Genomic DNA, 12538 nt, shown 5'->3' on the forward strand with positions numbered 1-12538 from the left:
ATACCTGGTGTCTAAATATTATACTAGTGAATGACCAATGGATGGTTAAATAAATCAGGGATAAAACGAAAAATACTTAAGAATTAAATGAGAATAGCAACATAGCTTATCAAAACCTCTGGGACACTATGAAGGTGGTTCTAAAAGGAAAGTTCTTTGCATTGAGGGCATTCTTTACAAGAATAGAAAGTCATCAATTAAATAACCTAACTTTACATCTCAAAGTCTAGAAAAAGAAGAACAAATCAACACCAAAGAGCAGAAGACAGGAAATAATTAAAATCTGAGCTGAAATCAATTAAACTGAAACAAAAAAAATTTCAAAAAATTGACAAAACAAAAAGTTGTTCTTTGAAAAAATAAACAAAATTGACAAACCCTTAGCTAAGCTAACAAAGAAAAAGAGAAATGTCAAATTACTAAAATTTGAAATGAAAAACGAAATATCACCACAGACACCCTGAAATACAGACGATAATCAGAAACTACTTTGAAAATCTACACTCCAATAAAATAGGAAATCATGAAGACATTGACAAATTTCTAGAGACATATGACCCACCCAAATTGAATCAGGAGAATATAGAAAATTTAAAAAGATAATTTTCAAGCAATAAAATTGAAGATGCCATCAAAAGCCTACCAACAAAGAAAAGCCCAGGACCAGATGGTTTCTCAGCTGAGTTCTACACGACCTTCAAAGAAGAACTTACACCAATACTCCTCAAATTATTCCATGAAATAGAAAATGAGGGAACCCTTCCAATTCATTCTATGAAACTAATGTCACCTTGATACCAAAAGCAGACAAAGACACATCAAGGAAAGAAAACTTCAAACCAATATCCCTCATGAACGTAGATGCAAAAATTCTTAATAAAACCTTGGCAAACTGCAAACAAAAACATATTCAAAAGATAGTGCACCATGATCAAGTGGGTTCATTCCAGGGATGCAAGGTTGGTTCAACATACACAAATCAATACACCACATTAATAGACTTAAGAACAAGAATTAATGATTATATCAATAGATGCAGAAAAAGCATTTGATAAAATTCAACATCCATTTATGATCAAAACACTAGAAAAACTAGGCATGGTAGAAACATACCTTAACCTTGTAAGAGCTGTATATGCTAAACCCAAGGCCAATATCATTCTAAATGGAGAAAAATTGAAAGCATTCCCTTTAAGAACTGGAACAAAACAAAGATGTCCTCCTTCACCACTCCTATTCAACATAGTAGTAGAAACCTTATCCAGAGCAATTAGACAAAAGAAAGAAATTAAAAGGATACCATTAGGAAAAGAAGAGCTCAAACTATCCCTATTTGCCAACAACATGATTCTATATTTAGAAGACCAAAAAAAAAAAAAAAAAAACACCAGAAAGTTTCTATAACTCAGAAATGAATTAAGCAAAGTAGCAGAATATAAAATTAACCATAAATCAGTTGCATTCCTATACACAAATGATGAATCAGCTGAAAGAGAAATCAGGAAAACTAACCTATTTACAATAGCCTCAAAAAAATGGGTAATCAATCTAACAAAAGAGGCAAAAGACCTCTACAATGAATTGATAAAATACTAAAGAAAGAAATTGAAGAAGACCTTAGAAGACGGAAAGATCCCCCATGTCTTGGATAGGCAGAATTAATATCGTCAAATTGGCCATACCATCAAAAGTGCTATACAGATTTAATTCATTCCCATTAAAATTCCAATGACGTTCTTTATAGAAATAAAGAAAGCAGTCACAACATTCATTCGGAAAAATAAGAGGCCCAGAATAGCCAAAGCAATTCTTCATGAGAAAAATAATTCAAGAGGCATCACAATTAAATTATACTACAGAGCTATAGTAACAAGAATGGCATAGTATTGGCACCAAAATAGACATGAAGACCATTGGAACAGATTAAAAGACAGAGTCATACCCACATAAATACAGTTATCATACTACATAAATGTGCCACCAACATATATTGGAGAAAAGATAGTCCCTTCAACAAATGGTACTGGGAAAACTGGAAATCCATATTAATAGAATGAAATTGAACCTCTGTGTCTCACCCTGTACGAAACTAAACTCAAAGTGGATCAAAGACTTAGGCATTAGACCAGAGACTCTATGCTTACTACAAGGAAAAGTAGGCACAACTCTTCATCATGTTGGCTTAGGAACCAACTTCCTCAATAATACTCCTAAAGTGTAAGAAGTAAAATCAAGAAACAATAAATGGGATAGTATCAAGCTAACAAGCTTCTTCACAGCAAAGGAAACAGTCAAGGTGTGAACAGAGCCTACAGAATGGGAGACAATCTTTACCACCAGCAACTCAGAGCATTAAACTCCAGGATATACCAAGAACTCAAAACACATAACACCAAAAAAACAAACAAACAAACAAACAAATAACCCAATTAATATATGGACTAAGGAACTGAACAGGCACTTCACAGATGAAGAAATATGAGTGGTCAAAAATATATGAAAAATGTTCAACATCTCTAGCAATTAGAGAAATGCAAATCAAAACTATCTGAGATTCCATCTCACCCCAGTCAAAATGGCAATATCAAGAATACAAGTAACAATAAATATTGGTGAGGATATGGGAAAAGAGGTTCACTTATAAAATGCTGGGAGGACTCCAAATTGATGCAACTGCTCTGGAAACTAGTATGGGGATTCCTCAAAAAACTTGGAATAGAATCACCATTTGATCCTTTTAAAACAGGTCCTCAGAAGCATACCATGGTCCTCTATTTATAAGCAGTCCTCTGTTTATAACCAAAGTACTTAAAATCAACATACCACAGCAATGCAGCCACATCAAGTTTTATAGCAGCTCAATTCACAATAGCCAAGCTGTGGAACCAACCTAGGTGCCCTACAACACATGAATGGATAAAGAAAATGTGGCATTTTATGGCTTTATGGCTGAGTAATATTCCTTTGTGTACATAGGAATATTATGTACACAATATACATTGTGTATATTTGTGTACACAAAGGAATATTACTCAGCCATAAAGAACAATGAAATTATAGCATTTGTCAGTAAGTGGATGGAACTAGACAATATCATGATAAGTGAATTAAGTCAAACTGAAAACACCAAAGGCAGTATGTTATCTCTGATATGTGGATGTTAACTCACAACAAGGGAGGGGAAGATTAGATGTTCATTGGATTAGACAAAGGGGAATGAAGGGAAGGGAGATGGGATAGGAATAAAAAGACAGTAGAATGAATTGGACATATCTTTCCTATCCTCGTATATAAATACACAACCAATGTAACTCCACATCATGTACAACCACAATAATGAGATCCTAATTGGTACAAATTATACTTATTCTACGTATGTATACATAATATTTCAAAAATCTATTCTACTTCCATGTAAAAAATTTAAAAAAGAAAATATTAATGTATAGTTATATGTACTATATATAGAATATATTAATGTATAGTTATATATACGTGTAGAAAAATTCTCAAATTAACTATGATCACCCCTGGTACTAATTTCTCTATATGAATTTAAATATATCTAAAATTAATCTGTTTCACTTCTGTAGTTAAAAACAAAGAAAGGTATGCTGGTAGAATGAGAAAACTAGAATAGAAAAACAGGTGGTACTGATAGTGGGAAGGTGGAGATGCGCTACCTGGTCAATCTAAGCAATTGTGTTGTGCTTCATCAGACTTCATGACCAAAAGAAATATTTCCAACTTGTTGCTTCTCTCAGGGTCTCAATTGGAACAAGCAATTTCGCAACTGATTATCTATCCTTGGTACCAAAGAAAAAAGGTCTGGATGCAGAATGTGAGCAAATTAGCTTCAGAATTGATTTCCTTCCATTATAGATGGTAACTTGGACCTTCTGGTTCACATGAGTACCTCATACATTTGTACTTGAGAAAACCAGGAATCTCTGGATAATTGGCTTCTGTACATTCCACACTGAGGACCAAATAATACTTAGACTGAAAACTTTCAAATGTTCAGAGTGACATGTGACAACCCCAGAATTAATGACATTTGAAAGATCATTCACTATTTTCCGTATAATTAGGCACTTTGCTAAGCAGGAAAAGAGATCCTCAGAAGCATACCATGGTAGCCATCTTCTATGACATATGTGCCTACAGTTTTTTTTAAATCATATGTCCCTATAGAAAACCAAATAAGCTCAACTTGAACATATCCCACAATATATGTACCTTTATTTCCATATCATATACAGATAGTGTCCTATATCCTTTGAAATTCTCACCTCCACTATAGGGGACATTATTTTATAGAAAGAATACGGAATGATTTATTTTCTCCTCAACTCCTAGGGACAGCATTGCAAATAGTAAAGATATATGTATTTGGTTTTTTACTGCAATTCTTAAATAAAATGTTAAAATAGAACATTTCCTGTGTCTAGTTGGGTAACATTATGCGCAATATCTTAGGTTTTTAATATAATAGTCATAACATGTAGGGATAAAAAGACCAGGATAAAACATTTGCCAATACTGGTGGCTAATATTATGGGCTGCCTGTGCCCCTTGGCCTAATTGATTAGGAGAATCAGAACATTCTTTGTGTTTACTTTTCACATGGGTGTCAAGAACTGTGAAGGAAGTGAGAGTTTATCCTAGGTGTAAGCTGAAACATTAGCCGGTCACAGTCATAAGTCTCAGTAGACCTGACACTCTGGGGTCAAAGACCAAGTACTTTATTATTCATGGCACAGCAAGTAGCAGAAGCTTCTTGTGTACAAGCTTAAGAAACCTACATCTTTTGTAGTGGACTGAAAACAAACCTGCCCTTTGCCCCAGAGGAAAACATTGTCTTTGCTGTACTCCATAAGAAACAAATCTACCATTCTCTCTGGAGAGAGACACTATCTTATCTTCCAAAGCTGTATTAATCATAAAATGCTTAGAAGATAGGTTGGAACAAAATAGCAGTTAGTGTCTTGTTTGTAAGATCTGCAGAAACTCAAGAGACCCATGGTGAATTGTTCCCTGACAATGAGCTATACAGCTTTGTTCAAACAAATAAAAATGAAAAACAACAACAAAAAAAACCCCACAAAAATACCTCCTTGGGTCGTCTGGTGTACTCCAGTACATAACATTTGGGAGAATTTGAATAACGCATAATGAATGGCTCATCTTAGTGTCTTTTCAGAATAGGGGGCACAGCTTCATACATTCCACTTATTGGCAGGTTGGGATCATATAAATCTTCATGGATAAAGAGCACAGATCACCAATATGGCCCTATCGTTTTATATTAACATAGTGATTAGCAAACAACAAAACACTGTATTCAACACAAGTAAATTCAATTATTTAATCAAAAGTTTTAGGTAAAACCATACAGGATCAGAAACCAAATGGAACTTAGAACTGGAAAGCAGAATTAAAAAAAAAATTATTAGTACATTTTATTTATAAAGAATAATCCGTTTGGGGGCTGGGGATGTGGCTCAAGCAGTAGTGTGCTCTCCTGGCATGCATGCGGCCCGGGTTCGATCCTCAGCACCACATACAAACAAAGATGTTGTGTCCACCAAATACTAAAAAATAAATATTAAAATTCTCTCTCTCTCTACCTCTCTCTCACTCTCTCTTTAAGAAAAAAAGAATAATAGGTTTCATTGTGACGTATCTGTATATGTACGTAGTATACTTTGATCATATCCACCCATTCCCCGCTATCCTCCCTTACCCTCTCCCTCTGCATGATACCTTTCCTCTTCTCTGATATTCTCCTTTCTTCTCTATTATGTTTTCCCCTCTAAATTCTAAATATGAGGGAAAATATGTGATAAATATCTTTTTTAGTCTGACTTAGTTCATGAATATCTTGCTCTCCAGTTTCATATATTTTTCTGCAAATGACATTTTGTTCTACTTTATAGCTGAATAATATTCCATTGTGTGTGTATATATCCATATCCATATACACATATACACACACATAATGGAATATTATATCCTTATCTATTCATCTGTTGATAGGCTAATTCCATAACTTGGCTATTGTGAATTGTGCCATGATAAACACGGCTATGCTGACTTTAATGCCTTTGAGTATAAACTAAAAAGTGATAGAGCTGAATCATACAGTAGTTCTATTTTTAGTTTTTGAGGAATCTTCATATGATTTTCCATAGTGGATGTGATAATTTCCCCTCCCACCAATAATGATTAAGGGATAATTTTCCCTACATCCTCATCCTCTCCAGCATTTATTGTGTTTTTGTATTTTTGATGATAGCCATTTTGATTGGTTAAAATGGAATATCAATGTAGTTTTGATGTGCACTAGAAAGCAGTTTTTATGGTTGTTTTTTTGTTTTATACCAAGGATTAAATACAGGAGGTGCTTAATCTCTGAGCCACTCCCCAGCCCTTTTTATGTTTTATTTTGAGACAGAGCCTCACTAAGTTGCTTAGGGCCTCACTAACTTGCTGAGGCTGGCTTTGAATTTTTGATTGTCCTGCTCAGCTTCCCAAGACGCCGGTGTGCTCCACCAGGCCTGGTGGAAAAGCAGTTTTGAGGACAGCGTACTGTCCTCTGCTGTTTCCTATTCATTTCCACAAGTGTTTGCACACATGGTCTCTCTCATTTTTTTCTCTTAGCATCTTTGCCCCTCTCTGGGTATCTGCAAGTCGGCTTACTTTTCTCGCCCTGTACTCCCCATTTCATTTCTTCTCATCTATAACCTTATGCATATTCAAGCTTCCTCTCTTGACTGTAACTTTCTTGTGGACCAGAAGAGCCTTCATCATGACTTTTCCTCTCTGGACATCCTTTGAGCTTCTCCTTCCTGGGGAACTTTGTGTAGGTTCCCGATGCTAATTATCTGCTTCTCATATTATTTCTCTTGGTAGAATGCCAATTGGCTCTACTCAGCCTTTGTCAGGTGTTAACAGGACAGACTAATTTTGTTTTAAGCATTCCTCTCAGGTACTTGCTCCAAGAATGCAGGCTGCTTCTACCACAGAGTTTATAGCCTTGGGCTATACATTCCCTTGTATTTGTTTGTAAGTTCTTTTAGGCTCTCAGTTGATTCTTCAGGACATAGAACACTGCTAGTACTGCCCAACAGAAATATGTGAGCCACAGATGAGAACCAGGTAAATAATTGTAGATGTTTTACCAACCATATTTTTTAAAAAAAGAAACAGGTAAAATCAATTTGAATAATATGTTTTAATAAACCCAGTGTAGGAAAATATTATCTTAAAAAGTAATCAATATTTTAAAAATGATTGGGATACTTAAATTCTCCTTTTAAACTAAATCTTTGAAATCTAATATGTATTTTGTACTAATGGCACATTATTAATTTTATGGGCCACGTTTCAAATGCAGCAGTAGCCACAAGTCGTGAGTGACTTCCACATTGGACACTAAAGATGAAACGAAGGCTTATTCAGCAAATCGCCCCGTGGCTAGAGTCTGCGGCGCGCGCTGGGAAACGAGGAGATAGCAACGCAAAGATACAGCGCTGCAGTTTCCGCGGGCTTCTGCCAGCTGTGCAATCACCGTACACAGTGCTGAATTCTGGGTTTGAGACGGAGGAAGGAAGCGGTCCAATTCGGTTCTCCACACCGGTCAGACCACAGAGGAAGCCAGCGGCCACCATCTTGGAGAGCTGACGTCACCATCCCTGTTTTCGACTGATCGCAGCTCATTCAGCCATAGAACAGGTAATTTCAGGCTGCCATTCGCCTGTGGCTCGAAGACAAATTACTCAGGCTCAGTGCTAAATAACCCGTGGAAACTGCTTCTTGGAGCGTGCTCCTATCAGAACATACACCAAGCAAGGAGTGGCCGAATTCCAGCTCCCGGAAATGCTCTGGCCCAGGGATAAAGAACCCGCGGAAACTGCTTCTCGGTCCGGGTCCTGCTGAATACTGTGGAGGTAAATACCAACCGAGCCTTCATAGGCAGTGGCAACAGGACTGAGATGGGGCTTGTGAGGGCCGGTCAGGACTCACTCATTGCTTTGGTCACCCGGCAAAGGGAACGAAATGTTGCCATTCGCATGGGATACCAACATGGCAGAGATCTGATGTCATCAGAAAGCGGCAGAGGAGAGAACTTCATTGATACCAGCGGTGACAGAAACAGTTGGTCTCCTGGTAAAGAAAGTGAGTCACAAACACCCGAGTCTCTCTCACTTTGTCATCAAGCCAGAGGTGCAGAGCAGAGCCGCCGCCCGTGCCTATAAGGTAGGCAGACCTGCGACAGACCGGCGGATCAGGCCCAGCGGCCTGCCAGCGTGGTACACACGTCACCCCAACTGGAGTAGGGGCAGAGCAGAGCCTTCGCCCGCGCCCGGATCAGGCCCAGCAGCCCGCGGGTGTGGTAGTCACGTAACCCCAATTGGAGGAGGGGCAGAGAAGAGCCGCCGCCCGCGCCTGCAAGGTAGGCAGACCTGCAACCGTGAACCGGCGGATCACGCCCGGTGGCCTGCCAGCGTGGTACACACGTCACCCCAATTGGAGTAGGGGCAGAGAAGAGCTGCCGCCCACGCCTGCAAGGTAGGCAGACCGCCACCTGACCCTGCAAGGGAGACTTTTCAAGTATACAACAGCAATATAAATATATAGGGGGAAAAAGTTTTCAAAAACACAACAGTTTCACCAAGCAGAAAGAAATGCAAGCAGTATGAAAAGACAAGGAAAGAAAGGACCACAAGCAATGCAGGTCAACTCAACTTTAGAAGAGGTAACAGCTGCAGCAGATGGAATGTCAGATAAAGAATTCAGGATATCCATGCTTCAGATGATCTGGAGTCTCAAGGAAGACATTAGACAGCAAAATCAGACAATGAAAGATCACTTTGACAAGGAATTACACAAACAAATCCAGGAAGCAAAAGATCAACTATACAGGGAGATAGAGGTTATGAAAAACAAACAAACAGAAATCCTAGATATGCAGGAAGCAATAAACCAACTTAAAAACTCAATTGAGAATACTACCAGCAGAGTAGAACACTTAGAAGATAGAACATCAGACAATGAAGACAAAGTATTTCAACTGGAAAAGAACATAGACAGCTCAGCAAGACTGTTAAGAAACCATGAGCAGAACATCCAAGAAATATGGGATAACATAAAGAGACCAAACTTAAGAGTCATTGGGATACAGGAAGGTATAGAGGTCCAAACCAAAGGAATGAGCAATCTATTCAATGAAATAATACAAGAAAACTTCCCAGACTTGAAGAATGAGACAGAATCCCAAATCCTAGAAGTCTACAGGACACCAAATGTGCAAAATCATAAGAGATCCACACCTAGACACATTATAATGAAGATGCCCAACATACAGAATAAGGAGAGAATTTTAAAAGCTACAAGAGAAAGGAAACAGATTGCATTTAGGGGCAAACCAATCAGGATAACAGCTGATCTTTCAACACAGTCTCTGAAAGCTAGAAGATCCTGGAATAACATATTTCAAACACTGAAAGAAAATGGGTTCCAACCAAGAATTGTGTATCCAGCGAAATTAAGCTTCAGGATGGAAGATGAAATTAAAACCTTTCATGATAAACAAAAGTTAAAAGAATTTGCAGCTAGAAAACCATCTCTTCAAAACATCCTCGGCAAAACATTACAGGAAGAGGAAATGGAAAATAACAATGAAAACCAACAGTGGGAGTTAGGACAGTAAAGGGGGGGGGAATAATCAAAGAGGAATGCCGCAGTCTGGCTGGGCACAATCAGGAGCCACTTGTCAAAAGAAACTAACTTTATTTTTAGAACCACACACGCCAAACAAAACAGCCTCTCAGGAAAAACCCTCAGAGCCTCAACTGCCACCACCGGCTTTCCACAAGCCTCTCTCTCCCACACAAGCTTCTCCCCACCTCCCACAATCCTCCTGCTCTTGAGGCCGATTGGCTGGGTCACGTGGGTGGAGCCAAAAAAGTCCCCCAATGAGCAGCTCCGTGGTCTGAAAGGGCAGGGAAACAGCCCAATGAGCATCACCGCAGAGGAGCCAATCAGCTAGATTTTGCTGGGGCCGAGGAGCCAATCATCAGCCGGCAGCTGGAAGTTTGCTGGCAGCTGGAAGTTTGCTGGGGCCCCTTCGGCTGTGGCTCTCAACATCTCCCCCTCTCTGTTTAAACAACAAGCATGTGGCTTAGGGACCGTGTCTGTTAGGCAGTCCAATTCAACATATGGTCCTTACCCGTCATCGGATGAACTGACCTCTAGGCGTCAGCCTCCTGTCTTAGGTTGGTACCACTGCAATTGGATCATACCCGTCACTGACTACCAGTCCAGCATACAGCTATACTTGTGGATAGGCCTTTGCACCAGTGTGGGGGGGTGAGGTTCTTTGCCTCACCTCTGTTGGCCCCCAAATTTTAGACCATCACTAGTAGAGGAGGATGCAAAATGCCATGACATTAAGCCAATTGAGGGCTCCTTTGAAAAATTGTACCACCGGTGACATCATCAGCAAAAATACCCCAACACTACCACAAGTCGCTGCACCAACAGATAGTTCACAATGCATACAGGTGAGCTCACAATGTGTCCAGGCAAGTTCTGCAAGCAGTTCAGTGATGGATATTGTAGAAGCTGTAGATTGGTTTTATCTTTGACTTCACCAGCACTGGGATGAAGATAGGAATTCTGGCAATAATGGCTAAAGAAAAAATTATGTAACATTCCAGAAGGCACTAAAAGAAAACAATTTTCTTAACAATTTACATTGTCTTTAAGAGAATTATTAAATATAATGAAAAGGAAAGGTGAAAGTAAACAAACAGATCTGTTAACCTTCTTTTTTGTTTACATATTAAAACAATCCTCAACAGTTGTTTACCCAATTTAAATTAAACCATATAAATCACGTGAAAAAAAAATTTTGGATCCATTTTATCATGAGCGCTCATCATATATGATATATGGACATACATACATTCAAACATATAACACAAAACACAAGTGTGCACACATAATATAATACATACAAAACATAACATTATAGTAAAGGCCTTATAACTTTTTACAGGTGAAATCTCCATTGCAATGTTTAAAAACTCTATAGTCAAAAAATAGAACTGATCAGCAAAACATTAACCTAGGTCTGTATGAGCTCAAAAAACAAAATAGAACTTCATGATATGGCAAAGGGCAATAATAAAATAGATATTGAAAAAAGCATCCTGGTTCTGTTGCAGATGTAAGAATAGTCAAACTGGAGTTTTGGATATCAGTTGTTATGGATTTGAGCCAAATCATCTTCTTTTTGGTCTGTAGAAATCGCTTTAGTTAATCTTTCTGGAATCCAAATCGGCTGCTGTTCTCCCTGTGGAAACACATAAACAGACCCCTGACTCCAGACAATCACTGGGTCAGGACCTTGGTTAATCTCTCTGGAATCCAAATCGGCTGCTGTTCTCCCTGTGGAAACACACAAACAGACCCCCAACTCCAGACAATTACTGGGTCAGGACCTTTCCATTGTCCTGTTAGAATATCCTTCCAAAGTACCTTGGGCTTATGTACATTTTTTGGACACATATGCCTTTCCGCAGCACTAAGTCCTGATGAATCCAAATTTAAAAAGTTTAGAGTAAAAAGGGTTATTTTAAGTTTATCTTTGGGGAATATATACCCCTTCCCAATTCCTTCTTTTTGCTTTAATAAGTACATTTTAATAGTTTGATGAGCTCTTTCAACTATGCCTTGTCCCTGTGGATTGTATGGGATTCCTGTTATATGAGTAATGCCAAATGTTGAGCAAAATTGTTTAAAAGAGGTAGAAGTATAACCAGGGGCATTATCTGTTTTTAACTGTTTTGGAACACCCACAGTGGCAAAATTTTGTAAGCAATGAGCTATAACATCTTTAGTTTTTTCTCCTGCATGAAGGGAGCCCATCAAAAATCCGGAAGACGTATCAACTGTAACATGCAAATATTTTAATTTTCCAAATTCTGGCAAGTGTGTGACGTCCATCTGCCAAATATGGTTAGGTATCAATCCTCTAGGATTGACTCCAAGATTAACTTGTGGTAAAAAGGTCACACAATTTTGACATTGTTTTATTATTTGTCTAGCTTGTTCCTTAGTTATTTTAAAACGCTTTTGTAAAGTATTAGCATTGACATGGAACTTTTTATGAAAATTTATAGCTTCTTCTAGTGTAGAGAAAATATGTATGTCATGTGTAGTTTTATCTGCTAAATCATTGCCCAAACTAAGGGCTCCAGGCAATCCTGTATGTGACCTGATATGTCCTATAAAGAATGGATCTTTTCTGTCCCAGATTAGACTTTGTATAGTGGAAAGCAAAGAGAAAACAGTAGAAGAAGGGGAAATCCTACCAGCATCTTCAAGAGATACTATAGCATTAACTACATACTGACTATCAGAAAATAAATTAAATACAGAATCTTTAAACATCACAAAAGCTTGTAATACTGCATTAAGCTCTACCTTTTGAGCTGATTGTTTGGGTACTAAAAATGTAAAAGTTTGA

Source organism: Marmota monax, unplaced genomic scaffold (assembly GCF_021218885.2).
Source record: "Marmota monax isolate L192 unplaced genomic scaffold, Marmota_monax_Labrador192_F-V1.1 WCK01_AAM20220418_F8-fsc00106, whole genome shotgun sequence".
NCBI classification, from domain to species: domain Eukaryota; kingdom Metazoa; phylum Chordata; class Mammalia; order Rodentia; family Sciuridae; genus Marmota; species Marmota monax.